General features: G+C 31.6%; 1 protein-coding gene across 2 annotated transcripts in view; it reads right to left on the bottom strand.

Annotated features, from left to right (window-relative positions):
* LOC124359283 (acetylcholinesterase-like) overlaps positions 1-19335 on the bottom strand; it is a 397002-nt gene that overhangs the window by 38503 nt on the left and 339164 nt on the right. For both annotated transcript variants that reach the window (XM_046811900.1, XM_046811901.1), the window contains one exon: positions 5636-5691. The gene's annotated coding sequence lies outside the window, so the exon portion shown is untranslated. The remainder of the gene's footprint in view (positions 1-5635; positions 5692-19335) is intronic.

Genomic DNA, 19335 nt, shown 5'->3' with positions numbered 1-19335 from the left:
GTTGATCATCCGAGAAATATTCGTTTGCTCTGGTAGACTCAGATTTCAAGTTCCTGACAAAACTCCAGAAAGCCTTGATATTTAGAGGAATAGAGTTGTTAACTCGCTCCATGTATGTTGCATGGCAAAGGTCACTCAGCTTCTTACAATGGTGTCGGGCCCTCTGGAATTCTAAATAATGCCCATAGTTACCAGTAGCCTTGTATTTTCTGTGCAAGATCTTTTTGCACACGACAGCACTCCTCAACTCAGGAGAGAACCATGATGGAAATCTACACACACCGCCTCTCTTCAACGGAGTATGCTTCAGAACAATATCATGAATGGTCTTTTGAAACTTATCGAAAAAATCATGACTATCAGGTATATGATAAAACACCTCACCACAGCAAAGACTAAGCTCGTTGTAAACTTCTTGAGTGTTGCATCGCATAAAGTTATAATTCATTGCAACATTGGACACCGACCCACAGGTTTGTACGGGTACCTCGATGTGAAGAGGAGGATGAGCAGCTTCAGAAGGCAAGACAGGATCAGAGGCAGGAGAGACGACACACTTCTCATCACTGCTGAATACAAGGTCAAGCATAACCCCTCGAGCATTATGGACTCTATTAATCTGATACAGTCGGTGCAAGGACATCAGGTCGCGCAATAGCTGAGATGACTTATTGCTGGCAGGTGGAGACATGTCAGACCAATTAACATCAGGGAGATTAAAATCGCCAATCAGCAGTACCACATCATAATCAGTACTCAAAATCTCTCCAATAATGTCGCAGAAGTTCGAGTAGGGTTCAGCAGATTTATTTGGTGGTATGTTAAGTCCAGCAATAAACATGGATGGACTTAACGATGTCTTGTTAATTTGAAGAAATACAGATTCAGTTGTGCTAATACAAGGACTAAGTTCGGTAACCATTATTGAATTTTTCACAGCCACCAATACTCCACCACCACTAGATTTGGAACTTGTGGCAGAAGATCTATCAGAACGAAATACTTTGAAATTAGAAAGGCCAAGCTCGGCTGAGGATATGTCATCACTCAGATATAATAATATTGTGGTCACGGAATGAATGGTTCTTTTAATCACGTTATTGTGCGGTCCTTCCGTTTCTATCTCTTCCTCTACGGTAAATACGCCGTCCAACAATAATAAACTCATTGGATTGATTTCGTCACTGCTGTCAACTATAATAAAAGTTAGATAATACCATAGCCATTACTATATGCATCACACAATGGACATTTATTTACGCAAATGTATAGTACTGAGACACTGCTTGCCAAGTTCCTTTCTGTGATTTGATCATCTATAAAAAATATTGTCTATGTGTATTGTAAATAATCTTTCTATAAATATCTTCTAAGAATATTTGTGGGTGTAATTTTGGAATGATATCTTCATTTTTATATGTTTGATTTCAATATATTACACCGGAAGTTCGTCCAAATCTGTTTTCACAATCACAATAATCAACATTCAAACATCTACATAAGGGAAAGGTGTCAACTACATGTATAATACATAGGCACTTATTGTACAGTAGCTTTCCTAGATACATACTGCAATATAATACATGTAGTTAACACCTTCACTGCTGCTCTATACTAATTGATCTTAACACCACAGCACGCGCAATATGGCGTCTGCGCAGTCAATGTACAGCACCGTAAAAAAAATAGAAGAAAGGTAAGAAAATAGGAGTGTACTGGTCCGAACAAAATAGGCTCCTTTTAATTCATTCTACTTATGTACGTGGTACGAATGGACTGGTTAAGCGACCTTACATATCTAGTCTCTATTTATTTATATACGGTATACACCATTTTACAAACAAATGTTAAATACATGCTAAGCCATGCCTATCACAGTACAAGAAAGAAACTTAGTATGTTTCATTTTACCAAAGAAGCCAAACATTACTAATATTAACAACATATATGTATATAAAACAATGAAATGACGTTAGACAAAAGATAATAAGAACAGACATAACGAGGAAAAATAATACATTTCACTCAAATTATTATTATAGAAATCAGTGAACAACTTTAAAAGTGATAATATAAACCGTTTAAAACATTCTCTTTCAAAGTTAGCACAATGTTAGCATGCGATATGTACGATGTATTATGGTACATCTAGAAGACATTTAGCTGCCTCAGATAAAACTGTTGGTGACTCATCTAAACAACTGAGACAAGGCATAAAAGTGTCCAGGCATATAGTTTGACAAGTATTCAAAATAGTTGATTGCGGATCTCTAGTCTCCATTTTGGTGCATCTATAAAAGTGTATTTTGCTGTCCCAGACAATCCAAATAGTAATTCTTCTAACACGTGAGACTAGACCTAAACTTGTAACGATCAAACTCTTTAACAAAAGTTTTAGGTATATTGGTTTGTATAATCCAACAACTAAATCTTCAATCTCTGGTCTCCATTTTGGAGCATGTAGTAAAATTCACTTATCTGCCTCGGGGAACCCTAGTGGTGATTCCCCCCCAGTGGCTGCGAGAAGACGCGTGACAATTACAATCCTCTTTCTTAATGACATCCAAATGTGGTAGTAGTAACTGTTCACAATGAAATGTATGTGTAATCATCACCAATATCGATCGCCAAATACAGCCACTTGGCGATTAATGCGACAGTTGTATATTCTTGGTAGTTTTCCGTTCCAAAAAACCGGCACGGTACTCAATGTCCTAATGATGTAGTTATTAATCTTGTATATATCCAGGTATTTAATACCTTTGTTATACATTAGTATGGTTATATCAGGATTTGTATGTTGAGTATCACCATGTATATTATGGGATGTACTTGTGCAAATTGTAATCTGTATCGTCAAACACGTTAATATTTAATATTGACTGCTAAATTGTGTTTACTTTTATTGAAAAAGTCGCTGATTTAACCATAGTTATTTTACTTATTAATTATAATTAACACCAGCTATATTATTCCCACGACAAGTAAATCCACATCCTTGAGTGCTTTTCAACGTAAACAGAAAAGGTCTTAGTATCATAGAAGAATTAATTGATAAAACATAATGAAAATTAAGTACTAAATGAGTTATCGACGTATTGTTGTTATGTTAGCGTTAATAAGCTGTTCATTGTCTTAAGAGTACAATAAAGAGAAATGATATGTAAGACGTCTTTATGTTTGAGGCTTAGTTAAAAATATTATGTAAAGTACTGATCTATAAAAATATTTGAAATACACAAATTAGAAAATAAATTTGTCCCTTAAAAATTGTACGAATTTATGAACGAACATTTAGAAAGCTAAAATGCAATGCATCAGTGGCTTTGTAGGACAAACCAGGTGATCCACATTACACACCTAATGCACACTTATCACTCACCGCTACTATAATGTTTTATTAATGAACCTAGAATTCTATATTTAATTTGGAAATATTGTTCGTAGCTAAAGCCATTTTCTCTGCTCCACCGCTTTTGATAAATCACATAACTTTTCATGCCGTGAAATTTGATTTCACACTTCCAAACCAATGAGCCTTTTCACACTTTAAAAGATATTTGACGGACGTGTATTTTTGAAATGCCAGAGATCAATCATCTGGATAATGTTATTTGTTCGTTTTCTATCGGAACTGGACATTTTTACTGCCTGTTTCTTTTTATTTAACCTTATATATATATATATATATATATATATATATATATATATATATATATATATATATATATTCTTGTTTGTACAAACAAGACTTCGTAAAAGATCTTCGTTTATCTAAAGCAGGCCATATTTAAAATTAACTGAACTATGCGTGATAAAAATAACAAAATCACCCACTATATAGGATTATTGTTGTATTAAGCGATAAATACTAAAAGCCTAAGGTAATATTTGTTCAGTGGAAAAACCATACCGAGCACTTAACAACCATTCTGAAAATTATTATGGAAACTATATAAACACAAGCTTCAAGGTCCGCTTCATGAAATCGAAATGCATGCATTTCCTTTTAACAATATTAAACCTTTTACCTGCTTACAATCACTCAATTCAACAACCATTTCCTGTAACTTTCATGCCAAAACGATTTTTTTAATTGTTATTTGATGTATAATTTAAATAAATGGATTTATTTTTATTTATATATATGTTTATGTATATATGTTAGTTCAAGTTTTTATGAGGTTAAGTGGTAGAGAGGACTTTAGAGTCATAACGTCACCTCTAATAAAGACATTTTTCATTTCATTTTCAACTTCATTTCATTTAATTAACCTATGATATGTACAGGGAAATTACGTGACAAAATATTTTGGTTCTGGTGCTCAATGTAATTAATTAGAGTAAAAGAGTTCAAGCAATAATTTAAAATCCTTCTACACATTAAAAGTCCCCAAGGAAGTTTAATTACTTGCTATATTATACCTTTTAGTTGAACCTACAATGTGTACAGCAAAATCTTTGTGTAACTTTTAACTGGGCAATCCCATGGTCTCCGTCCAGGTGTGGCACATCACCAACCATAGATGTCGAGGTATTGGGGTAAAGGGTGAATCGATAAGTCTAGTCTACTGCGGAGAATGAATGTTGGAGTGGGTGGGGCTCCCGTAGTGTTAAAGGCTGTTGTTAGCCTAATCGTGAGGGAGCACTTTCCTCTACCTGCTTTGATTGGAGGAGGCTGAAACAGAGCTAGCCTATCATTCCTCAAAGGTGACATGACTGAAATATAAAACACCCTATACCTCCTCATGGGGTCTCGATAGGAGGTCAATCTTACCCAAGCTGAAAATCAATGCGGAAGTAAGTACAAATGTCCTTTTAGGATCAGGCTTTATTAGGAGTTTCCTTAGCTTCTTGTCCTAAGAGATAAAAGAGATTGTCTAAAACTGTTTGGGTCCTTGAAATCTGCTCTATTGTAGTAGTACTTAAGAATACAAATTTGTGGTACACACAAATATTAGTTGAAATTTACGCAAATTTAAATTATCTATGAAGTGGTTGTGTATAACATGTTGTTCTATAACTGAATGCAGAGAAATCTATTAAAAACACTGCATTGGACTTTGAACCTTTCAATTACATGCTATTTATACACTTTTATTTATGGAATATTAATGAATCAAACAAATATATCTCCTACAATTAATGTTTAATAATGATATTTTTTCTTTAATTGAACAAGAATACACAAAATAATACAAATATATACGTCAGAAACACAAGTTTTCAACGAACCATTATTATAAAATATAGTTTCTAAGCTGTATAAACGTTATTTAAGCATTAAACATTATTAAACAGATATTTAAATGTGTAGAAAGTTGTGTGTTATACATTTCTAAATTTTTAGTTAAAATTACAAAACTAAATTACATATATAGAATTACCTTGGTAATTTTAATAATTCATAATTGATACCTGATAATCTATCTGTAATAATCTTGAAGTTGATTAAAACATACTATACATATCCTAAATTAAAATGAATCACCGTGCCTTTCTGGATCACACAATCATAAAATTTCAGCATCACTTCTAGAAAGATTACAATTTTTACTTTAACATGACGCGATTTATCGTTTCTATACTTACTGAAAAGATATATGCCATTATGAATAAAATACTCTTTGCTCACCCCAAAATTTCAGCATTCACTCTTTAGATGTCGAGGATAGTTCACCATCGTCGGTCCTAGAACAGACGTACAGAAAGATTACTTAACAATTAATATACGTTAAATTAACATGATTAATATAATAACAGTATAACTACTAACCATATAAACTGAAAGTGTTATTTATTTGAGAACACAGAAATATTCAGTTTGAAATCTGACGATATAAAATGTCTTTCAGACAAAATAGGAAGAAATAGGTTGATTTTTTGCCAACTTAAATATTATTCATTTATTCTCCTAGGATTTATAGCACCTAACTATACAAATCATCATCGCTTTTGTTATTCTATTTATTTTTTAGAACTGTAAAGTTGAAATACCCTACAAACCACGGCAATGAATAAAATGCATTGATTATGTCCCTTTGGATTCGAATTGATAAATTAATTAGGTATCTATTCTTACATCCGTCATATCCAATATCAACCGATGAGGTAATTGGGTTCTGTGTTGTGTCGAGCAGTTTTTACTACAATAACGAAGCCATTCACAGGATTCAATTTTATACTGTAGTCTGATGATGGAGTGTTATCTCTGAAGTGTTTACGAGTGGTAAACACGTATGAGTGGTAATCGTTCATTTTGGGTTTGACGGAGGTAAGTTTACTAATTATTTTAATAAACTTAATATTGTTAAAACATTGGGTAGCAGCATTGTATTTTTTTAACGTTTAGCTGTTTATATAAAACATTTGAGACTGACAAACGTGCTATTTTTAGTATTTACAGTTATACAATATACAACGGAATAAATTATGATATTTAAATTTGTTACCATAACTGTCACTTCCCGTAATGCATTCATCTAACAAATTAAATTTGTTTTAAAACATACACCAAAGTAAATTACGTTTCACCCAGTCTTTCAGAAGTCAATTAATATAACCCGCATATACGTGAATAGAGACCTATAATGGTTAAACCAACAAGTCCAAGTACGTCAAAATGTTCACTGCCTCAGTAAAACGTGAGCGGTATATTTGCCGAAGACTCAATCACGGTTGGCAAATCCAATTTGTTTGCTTCGTTGACACATTCACATGTTCAGCACTGAAACAACATAAGATTCTAAACATATATGCTACCTTTTGAAGTCACTTCTTCTCGCGTTGAACATCATAGATCAATACGTTACTTTAATTAGCCAGTCATAAATTTAATAATTTTTACACAATTGTAAAATGTTGTAAAATTGATATTTATACAAATATTTAACTGGTATATTGTATTTAACATTGAAAGAATCCATATTACGGGTTTTAAATGTAAATACGATCTTCCGTCACCAAATTGAATTAGTCTGAATAATACAAGTTTTTGATATTGATGTTACTTTATTTCATGGAAGTGTTACTGCTGCTCAAAGTTACATAGTTATGCACTTAATAACATGTCATTAAATTTAAAATTTTGGTTTCTTTTAATAATTTTTCAACAGTTTACGGATAATCTAAAATAAAACTACACATAAAGTAAAATAAATTAAGGAATTTTACTCACCAAGTTATCTAAGTGATGTCTCGAAACCTATACTTTTCTGTGTATTTCCAAGTAATTTTTAGAACATATGTTTTTATTTGTCAACGGTTTGACTATAAGACAGAGCGGAGAAATTTTGTAAAATCGTTATTAGGTTAGTATATATAGCTAACTATGCATAACTTGACAGTTTTCTATTTTGCTTATTAAACACAGTGAAGATTGAAAATTCGTAATAAATAATAATTAAAATATGCCTAATATATGTTTTATAGTAATACATAAATGTAATATATGAGTAAAATCAACAAAATTCCATTATAAAAAATGTGAAAAATTGACCTAAATTTGATTAACTTTTAATGCAGTACTTGACTAAATACTTCGGTGATTCAAATGTCCAGTCACTTTAAATTACCTTGTTCGCATTAAAATCCATTAATATTGAGACGATTATGTAAAATTATGATACTTCGGGCAAATAAAACAGGATTTTTAACTGAGCGTTAGTGCAGCCATTCACTAGAAGGGCTAGAAAATGCATTTCAGTCTGTCGATGAGTTTGTTACTCAGCGCGACATCTCAAGAATAAACTAACCTACAGACTGTCAATTTTAAATGATACTTTATTTCATTATGATCAAAGTCAAGTTGGATAATGGTGCATGTTCTAAATTCTCTTAATTATTAGGCTGAGCGTCAGCAAACATTTTTTGTACAATCACGTCATGATCCAAACGTGACATAGCAATACATGTAGTCTAATATAGTTATTTATTGACTTGAAATTTTGCATGTAACCCCAGCAAAGTCTTCTATATCGTATATAACATAGTATCATTGTTTTTTTTTCTAATATACAACCTTTACGATTGAAATATTTTTGTAAAAACTTTAAACTATTACCTATAGCAATAAACAGATTTTATTGGTTTCGAGATAGAAATTACGATTAGGTTTTATGATACGGCAGGGATTCGAATTTTCTCAAATTGTTAAACATTTCTAATTTACCGAAGTAAATAGGTGTATCAGTAGGCTATAATTACAGACTTAAATATAGCGATATTTCAGAAATAGTAGTGTTATATAAAATTGCTCATGTAATTGTAATACTACAATCATTTCTAAATAATATATAACTGTGTATTAAATGTATACATTTCTAGATGTTTATTTAGCTTTATCCCATTCTCTTCTTTGAACGGACACGAGGGATATATTCAGTGGAGAAACAATCACAGCTCCCGAGCTCGGACGACTCTACCACAGCGACGACGACCAATCACCGCCATAAGCTGTGGGATTCCACTGAGAAAACAGTTTAGGGGGAGAATGTCTACACTTATAAGGAGATGTTGCCTTCCAATGCTATTGTTGTTGAAGTTAAATGTCGAAAGTATTCAATGCACTTTTTTATTAATTTTATAAGTTGAGCTAATTATGTATCCTTTTAATGTGTGTAGATCCCAGTAGATGATTTCAAATTTGAGAGCGAAAAAGTATGATCTTAGGAGAAATAAACTACGGAAATGTGTTAACGGCTCATCAGGAGTGGTTAGTACACAGTTCTCGCATTTCCTAAGTTCACGTCCTCCCTCCCCAACCATCAACACGTCGTCACATCTGTCACTGCAGTGTGTACAGTTAAGCGAGTTTTCAAGTTCTACGATATGTCCGTGTTTGCTTGGTTTGATTGGAACTTAATTGAACCTTTGATTGAAAGTTGATTGGAAGTTTGATAGCTTTTAGACTTAATTATCTACATGTTACTTGCACATCTTTTCGATATCGTATATAATTCTCTACATTTCTAGTAATAGTTTAATTGAATTATACGCTTATAGTCTGAGTGAAATTTAACTTCAGATAAATGATTAACTGAAATTTAAAATACATAACAAATGCCCTCCCGATATCTACAACAGTAGGTAAATGTCCCGATGTACTTTTAAAAGTAGTCTATTTTTTCAAATAAAATTGAATAAGATTCAACAGCCTTAATAAAGGGTGTTAAAATAAAATACTCTAGCATTGGTTATTAAATTACTCGTATATGTCGGATTTCAGTGATGGACAGATAAAAAACACCCTAGTGTTTGTTATAAAATAGTACCCCATATTATTATAACGTATAACCAAAGGTTGACTTTCATAAAAGTGTTGACATAATAAAATAATGTATACTTTATAAACATTTTATTCTTTCATGCTCCTTAATTTCAAGAAAAAACAATTAAAACACACATTAAATGGATGAGCATCTCAAATAGAGTCTGTGGTAGCATACATTACAATTGATTACAATAATATTAGGCCAAATATTAAAAACAATTCCAAAAACACAACCTATAGGATCTGTTGTAGTGAAATATTTTAGTATGTATAAAAAAATTGCATTAATTAGAAGCAGGGATTACTATAAAAAATTGTATAAAAGTTGAGATTTCTCGTGTAGCAGTATAATTACTATTTTTGTAATAAATATTTGTACAAAGGTGTTTGTTGGGTAATATATCCTTAAAATCGATTATATTTCAGGCCTCTGTCTAAGTTTGTGTACAGTTTTGAAATTTTGTTATACAATGACTTTAATTATGGACAAGTTAGAAGTACGCCATACTACAGGCTTCGCTGAAGTTACATGAAAAGTTTCAAATTTATTGGTCAAATTACTCTCGAGATGTTCTGCATACAGATATACAGACAGATAATCACAAGAAATTTGTGTATCCACCCGGCACACAAAAGATAAATTTTATCAACCTATTAGGTGACATGTTTCAATGGCGCTCATTCATATCCACTTTTGTTGGACATGCACCATTATAGAACTCAATTCTTGTCTATGTATAAATAAAGTTTTATTTAGAATTTTAAATCCATAGGCGACATCTTCCCACAAGATATATTCACAATTTCCATCCACTTGTGTTTTATAGAGTATTAAAATAAAAAAAATGTACAAGGCATATTGAGTACTGCAGGGTAAGAGTACGCCAAAATCAAATCTTGTCACCGAATTGTAACACTAACTTTAACCTCTATTATTTTTAATATTTATTCAATGAATGCAAATTCAACATGCTAAAACGTTATATAATTTAAGTAGTTTGTTTATAAATTTATTTATTGTACTGTTTTCGTGTTGCTGTCATGGCTGGCCATATTACCAATGCAAACTTTTTATAACGGTTTGGTATTACCTATATATAAATGAAGCTTCCAGCAAAATTTCAAATCTATAAGTAATTTTGTTTTCAATATTCGGACAGACATACAGCTAGGCAGACAGAAATTAACCTTTCCAATCCCTTGAGTGACAGACTTCGATAATGCTCAGCCAACAAAATTATAATTTACCCCAAGTCGTTTAATTACAATAAGAATAAATAAATAATTAATATAAATCATTTGATTAAATAGTAAATCTATTACAACACTTTTTTATTTGGATGGCTTTTTAATAATGGAAGTATATAAAAAGAAATATTTTGTTATTAAAGTGTCAAAAATTCGAATAAAAATAAATTGAAAAATAGTTGACTGCAGGAGTCTAAGATAGATTGTAATACTAATTTTTCATTTACTAATTTATTGTGGGTGCTTCATTTAGTTCATGTTCAAGGACCATATATCTAAAAACCATATATCTTTTTTTAAATATAGATACATCTGTTAGTCAAAAGGTGATAGTTAACATGTGTTTATATTGGTTATGTCTAGTGTGATTCCAACTGGTGGAGTCATTTCAAGTGAAGGGAGAGTTTATAAAAAGTATATAAAATATTTACTTTACAGGAACTTTATTCCACTGATAACACAACTAGTATTAATCAATAAGACACTATTAATATTGGGAATGATTGATAAATTTTGTTGGTAACCGTCGCAGTCGGATACAATAGACAACACTGTTGATGTAGCAAATGTTGACTTAGCACTGGAGAGTATCAGTGACTGTACACTATGAACTCCAGAAAACATAGTGTGCTTCTGTTTGTGCCACGTGATTACTCACACAGTCGGTCTGATGAACAGAAACGTATGAGCCGTATTTAATTTTTCATAACTTTCTTTTTGAACTATTTACGGAAAGGAAATGTAACGTCGAATTGAATCTACAGCATTACACAATATATGATTGAGAAATAACATAAAAATGATGACTGATGTAGTTGATAATATTTATAGACAATTTGGGATTTTAAACAGGCAAAGTTAATGGGTTGTTTAAAGATAATTATGGCACCTCTTGAAAGGTTTATGGATTAGCTATTACGCTCATATTCTGTGAGCCTTCAACTATATAGGTGTACCACAAGTCTTGCAACACTGTAATAAAGGAACTTTAAAGAAAATTTGTCAATTAAAAGTTGTGCGGTTTGAACAACTACCCACTCGTATTAGGGGGTTTTAGTCTTGCTGGATTGTATGGGGTTTTTATGTTGGAACATTCATGTTCTACATAGAAAGATAAAATAGATCTGTCTGATCAGTTATTTTTCAAACTCTTACTATTTATAACAATATAGAAAGTCGGGATCATTGTTCGTCCGATGACCCTTAAAAAGAGATTACTTGAAACTTGGTACATATGTTTCGCTAGGTCCAAGGAAGAATCCTATTAATTACCTGGTTAAAGAGCTTGTTGTTGTTGAATTACTTGTCGAAGGGTTAAAAATAGTTACGACATCTACTAATAACATAGTTTTAAAAGACTTTTAACGTTTAATATTTAGTAGTATTGTTTATATATAAATCAATATATGAGTCCTAAGATGAATGACTAAATCACCAGGAGATGTCAGTTTAGACAAGACGTACCAGGTACAAAAAGCTAAACAACAAAGAGTTCTTGCTATAAAAAAGTACTTTAAAACTAATGTAAACACTAAATTAAAATGCTAATAAGGTTTACGGTAAGCATCCACGTTGATGACGAGTAAAATGGAGCAAGTTTCCAGGGCAGAGTGGGACTGGAGTACTGGTATTGTCGAGGAAGCCTATTACTACTTGAAGTGTTCTTAACTATAATGAACTTAAGCCATGAGTTAATGTTATGTCTTTGTATCTTTTGATCACTTATTCATTTGATCTAGAACGTTGTCATTGGGCACTTAAAACAAGGAAGCAAATCATTACTGAGCTACACTTCGTTTAGTTTAACTGAAATCAAGATTAAATTTAAACGGTACGAATGATATTTATTCTTAAATTTAAACTTGTGTTGTAAACACAATATATTATTTACTAGCGGACACCATATAACGTTAATGTCAAGTTTTATCTCAACAGGTGGTTTGTGGTAATCATGAATAGTCGATTGTAAAATTAAATGGAAAGTTTGTTTTTGAATCTTAACTTTTGTTTATGAATAAAATGTAAATTACTTTAAAATAATTACAAGGTTACAGATGACACAAAGTTTATAAAAATCCAATGTTATATCAACTTTACTTAAGTGTTTCAATTCTCTATTGACACATAACCAAGCTCCTCTAATACAATAAATATCACAATGCAATTTGTAAATTTGTAAATGCGGTCTCAAACGCAATTTGTAAATTGTCAGAAATCAAAATGAACAGTCCTGACAAGGAAAGCCACATAGTTTTTGTTTCTGGATTTGTACAGTTGAAATGCATGTGCATATACGTAAACAAGCACATTCATGATTGTGTAAACTACTCAGACTGTATTTTATGTAATTTATTGATGACACGAGTTGATTTATTAAACTATATATAACCCAACAATGGAATTTTTTATTTATAGCTGTGTCCACTGCTCGATACAAATCCAGCGATTAATATGGATGTGTCTTGAACGTAAGCAGACATTAAAATGAGAAATTTAACATATAATTACTGCTATAATATAATAATATATAAAATATAATCTATTTTTTGTTATAATTTTAAAAATATTCCAATTTTATGATTGTAGATAGAAAATCAGTGGTATCAGATATTGGTTTGTATATTGGCATTTCTTTTTGGGGGTCGGCCAGATACTGGAGACAGAAAATGGCATAAAACGTACCTGCAGCTTACTTGCAGGAACCAAGTACATGCAGCTTACTTTCTGACTATTTTGAGAATCTCAATATACAACAAAACTTGTTATCTGATGAATGTTTTATGTCTTATCAAACCTTTTAGCGTTGATCTCAGCGAAATAGACAAAATGCATATAAAATAGCACATCGATACTATAGCATCAATGTCACAAAAAGTAATGAAGGTACATTATAGTAGAACCAAGTTACAAAAGCCAATAACACCCTGTGAGACTGACCATTTATCTTACAGAAATGTTGGAAAGTTACTTAACGTTACCGTCGGGTTTTTATTATAGTAAATAATGGACAGAGTAGCGGAGTGGTGAGCAGTTCCATGTTGCGGCAGCTGAACCATACATCACGGTGGCCGGTGAACCGTTGAATAATGCATGAGTCAGGTAATATGTCTGATATCTGCGGCCAAAGAAACGTGTCAGTTTTACCATTTTGTGTACCTAATATCACTGCATAATCTACTTCACCTGCACCTGCATGTTACTATCCGTCTTCAGCAGTCAGTATGGATATTACTACTCAGGTTTATCACCAAGCAGAAACCGTATCAAGTATTTACCCTTCTTTATATAAAGCAATTATGCTTTTGCAACTATTTATTTAAAATAAAATACATTAACCACCATATTTTAATAAAAAAGATAATTCATGTTTCCGAGATATGAATAAATTCATTTTGCTTACCAACTAGATATCTCCAGTTTATTTATAATTTTATTTTTAAATGCCAAAATATTTAATAGTTTTTTTGCTTTCCTCTAGCAATATGATGTATTCATGCAATAATTATCTACTTCATGCCAAAATTCCATACAGTATTTAATGCAAATATTTTCTAAGACAACTGAGAAGGTTGTCAAATAAATAGTAACATTCTTAAGGGATACAGTTTTTAGGAGTATACATTTTGGTTTTAAAGAGTGATTAAAAATTAAAAAATTGATAGATGTAATAATGGCCTAAATAAAAACAAAACCGGTAACTGGGTTATTTATAGACATAAAATAGCTTTTGAGGTGTATAGTACTAGATGAATTGTAAAACTGTTAGCATTAGGGGAGTAGCCTACATCTGTTCCGATGTTATTTAAAAAAAAGCAGTCAAAGTTAGCGGAATTTTATGCGATCATATTTAATAGAGTATGAGGTTCCTCAGGGGTCGGTACTAGATTCCATTTTGTTTTTAATATATATAAATAATATGTATAAATAATCTCTGCAACACAAGATTTGTTGAATTCCTACTCTTTTGTAGATGACACAACGCTGTGTTATGTGAACACAATAGTTTCGTTATGAAGGAGGGAATCGATACAGATCTAAACTTACTAAAATGGTGGTTTGTAGTAAATACAACGTTCCTTAATCTAGAAAAAACTGTATATATGAACTTTAGTCTTAGAGATGGGGATAAAAATGAAGTTATATAAGTTATAGAGTGTTTAATCAAAAATGTGTGTAGCCAGAAAGTTTAAAAATAAATCATTGTAATAATAAAAAATATCTTGAACTATTTATTGACAAGGGAGCAAACGGGAAAATTGAAATTTCAAATATAATATGTCTATATTGATTATTCAAATTCCAATATTTAAAATATATTGGGCCACTAGCTAACCTAATACCAATATACTTTTCACTTGTATGTAGTAGACTAGAATACGAAATTACTTCTTAGTGGAGGACTTATCTAACATCTTTACAAGGATTTGTTAAGTTGATCAATAAGCAGAGCCATACTGCATACACAAGCTTAATGTTTAAAGTCGTATCTTGCCCCTCCCAGGCACCATATTGTTTATAAGATATTTAAAACTTTATTTTTACGTAGTGAAGATTATCAACTTAATGAGAGTAGCTGCAAAAGAAATTTAAGGTGTGTTGAGAATGTTACTACACTAAGGCAAAATAAAAGTACTACACCAAAATATTGAATGTTTTTGGACAAAGATTATGTATTAAGCACCCTCAAAATGTAAAACTATCAAAATTCGAACGCTTCCTCTATGTCCATTGCACCTTAAAAATATTTTAATATCTGGAATGTGACGCATCACGACGAGTGTTGGAATCTGGAGTAATATCGTCATGTGTTAAAATGAACTCTTTAAATGTGACTCCTCTTGGTGACAGCATAAGATGTTTGAGGCCGCTCTAAGAGGAAGGAAAATATCTGTCACATTGATATTGAGTCAGATATTTAAACATGTTATTACAGTAATGAAACGCTACATTAATTGGCAATCAGTCGGAGAGTGCCAAGTTGCTATTTTTTCTGCCATTTTAGCAATATAGGAGACAAATCCAGTTCATTTAGCGCAGACCGAGTGTAGTAAGTGATTTTACATTCATTTAAGCGCTGATTTATAGGGTTTGCCCAAACATAAACCATTACTTGTCATTCATACGATGCCAGAGAGGCGACATGCAATATGCATCCGTTGGTGGCACTCACTCTTTTCATATTGCGAGGTACATTTCATGTTTTATTCACGATCGATTCACTAAAACTAGAGAGTTCAAAACACCCGTGCATTTCTGGGTCAACCGAAGATAATATCTACATCCGAGAATGTAATACGGGATTCAATTTCATTTCAATTAAGCGAAGAGTTATACAGAAAGCAATTAACTATTCAATAGCCTGTACACCTGGAGTAACTGGGAATAATTTAAAACTAGTAATTAGCAATAAAACCCTTTTGAAATTTTTTGTGAGCCCTTCAAAGCTTTGATCGTCAGGCGACTCCACACTAAAAACATATTGAAAACTTTGTTGTTGATTACTAGCTTTATTATCGTGTATTACTTGTAAATAACACTATTTTTGTGGGTATTCAATTGCTTACAGATAACTTAGTACGTATAATAAAACCAGATTGTGCAAATATTGTAACTAGAAATTGACTTTCATCCAACATTTGAGACACTATTTTCGTTATGACGGTGTATGAGCTCGGGAGAGTTTTTACAATATACAATTTAATAAACGATAATAACTATATAAACACTTGAATACGACTGGAATGGGCGCAATACAATAATCCATACTTTGATTATTATAAATATAAAGATACGATTGAGATCATGTTCCTGTGATAGGCTATAAATACTCACATCACCAGTTGAAGTTGAGGGCATTGGATTTTCATCGAACCGAAGCTGTTTTAAAAGTCTGCAGAAACTTCTTAAAATCATGTGAGCAATAAATTTTGGCAGAAATGTACTAGTGGATTAAAAACTTATGTTTCTCTTTTTGAAGTTGAAAAGGTAAGTTTGTCCGACTGTCTGTATTTTTGTGTTAATATTTTGTTACATTCTGTCAGGTGTATTGATTAAACTGTTACTGGTAAGAGTGTTGGACTAGCGAGCATTTCTAATGTATTGACACCTAAAATTGTGATTACTGTGTGTATTTAGCTGAAAAAGTAGTGGGAGAATAGACGAACTGTAACACAGATTTTTATATTTTTCAAACATGACTTTATATATTTAAAATTAAAAATTAAACCACATATTTCTTTTGCAAGTAAAATCCGACAAATTCACGCGCAAATGTTTCGGGTGTTGTCCATTTGCGCCGATCGTGATGGTCAGAATTATAATTATGGTAAGTTTATGGCTGTTCCGACCTATAAAGCAAAGTGCGTCGATGGTCAGTTTATATTGTTGTTGTTGTAATACGCTGAGACACATCAGCCTCTTCCGACCCAGCAATTACACATACAGATTAATTTACTAACAGCTCTAAATTAATGAAACTGCTTATACAATGTATCAATGATTATTGTTTCTAGAGACCAACCTATTAAGTATATACAGAAGGTTTGCCCTCATTATAATAAACGCGATCATAAATATTACAGTAACGCTCTGAAATAAAATCCTAAAAATAGGAAAAACAAAATCAAATTAAATCAAAATTTATTTTATAACTGCAATATATACCATTTCGCTTTAGTACGACTAATTCGACTTAAAAAAAAATAGAACTATTGTTATACATAATAAATACGAATAGGATTCTACACTGCACATTGTGCCTCTGCATAACGGATAGAATAATTAATTATAGTTATTGCAGAATTAATGCAATGTACGTTTAAAGAGCTACATTTATTTTGAAGGTTCTCGTACAACAATAAATAATAGCACTACACTTAGTACGTTGCATGATGTATGGTTCCTACTTAACATCTTTAACAATTCTTTTAGAGTTAGAACAGTACTTATACTACAAAGTTAAATAATCGTTATTGCATATCTCATCACTTATAAAATCGTATTTTTCCCGGAAGAAAACTGGTGAAATTTTGTAATGAAAAAGCTGAGATCAGTCCAGGTAGAGGTCAGAGAGAGGCATGCTGACTAGTGTAAGTCAGCATAAAAATAAACAAAAATACGTTTCACCTCACAACTGGATGATACTCTTCAAACTACGTATATTATGCAAATAACATTAGGATAGTTTTTAGAAAACTTATTGCCTACCACTAACTATTTCGAAACCATAAATGGAAAGTTGAGGATGTTGTGTTAACAATATGGTTTGTAACAAAGATCCTTCAACTTCACTATTATCAGTTAAATACGTCAGAATTTCTTTAAATATAAAATATGATAGAAATTTTAATGTAATGTTATATTAAATAACAGAAACATTTGAAACTTTAAAAAAAATATGTTTGAAAAGTCTTATTTGTTCCCAAAAATGATATATTATTAACATTACTATACTAGGTATCTCAATCCATAGAAAAAGTACTCAGAATACAAATTTGGAACCAAACTTCACGTTTTATAAATGAATTTCATTATTCTTCATGTTATAAATAGTATTCGGCCAGTTACAACTCAGTTTTGAGATAAATAAGCAAAAAACTAAGAAACAAATCTTAATATATTTTCTTTACTCGTACGAGTTTTCAACTTCTTTGAATAGTTGAAATTTGCAGATTTGTTTCGTTTACAATCCAATCTATAAAATCTAGAAATTAGCATAATTGACCATGGACGTTTCATTTCAACTGTTACCTTCAAATTCTCCCACCCCCTCACCAGTTTACAGAGGTGGAATATGCGATCTACATAATACTTTATGGGCAATTCCGTTATTTTAGGGTATTCCCACTTACCTTTTATTCAAAGCTATAGGTCTATTAAGGTATAATCCCTAGGTAAAAAGATCGGCATCAGACTACACGTCTTGTTGGATCTTTAAATTGAATAAATGCAAAATGTCAGCTCAGAAACGGATGTTTACCATAGTGTATATCCATGACTTAAGTGTAAATTAAGTGATATACACATAAATTAAGTGTGTGTGTGTCTGCTAACCACATCTCTCAAACAGCTTGATAGCTTATTATTAGCTGTAACTTACTTTAGACATTTTAAGCGTTTCTACTAATAAAACGTTAAATATGAATATCTATATTACGCTGATGTAAGGTTCTAAATTATATAAGTATGTAAAAGACAAACATGACAAAAAAACCGCCTTCACCAGGACAACGAACATACATTATCGTGTATTTCACACATACATATTTATTGTATTTTAATATGTATTTTCGTTATACAAAGTAGTATAACTCCATCCCTAGGAGGTCTCATAAATAAAATACTCTATTTAAAATAAAATAAAGAGGTGACTCGTGACTGGTAGAGGTCTCCCCTGAAGATGGGGAATATAAACTTGATAGATGAGGTTTTATGACATGCTGTAACCCGCGGCGAAACAATAACACACCCTTCCGTGGAGAAAGACAACGGTGACTGGTTACTAGGGCAACGCCAGGCCGAGGAGACGTTCGCATTTCCTTTACCATTATCAGTAATTCAACGTAAGATCACGAATAAATTCATTTCTTTTCAACACATTTGTGAATGTTAAACTATAGATTTTATTTATTTATTATGAAAAGTTACAATACTATTTAATGAGTATATGATGTTTAATATATTATTGGAATTTATATACAGTTTTTTTAAAATAAAACATAAAATGGTGTATTTTCTACTCAGACTTTGAAATCGTGGAGCATTATTTAATTATTCCATAAAATTGTATTGCTAAAGTAGAACCACTACCAAGTAGT

Source organism: Homalodisca vitripennis, chromosome 4 (genome assembly GCF_021130785.1).
Source record: "Homalodisca vitripennis isolate AUS2020 chromosome 4, UT_GWSS_2.1, whole genome shotgun sequence".
NCBI lineage: Eukaryota > Metazoa > Arthropoda > Insecta > Hemiptera > Cicadellidae > Homalodisca > Homalodisca vitripennis.
The sequence above is the reverse complement of the archived record's forward strand: the minus strand, read 5'-3'. Positions and strand labels throughout refer to the sequence as shown.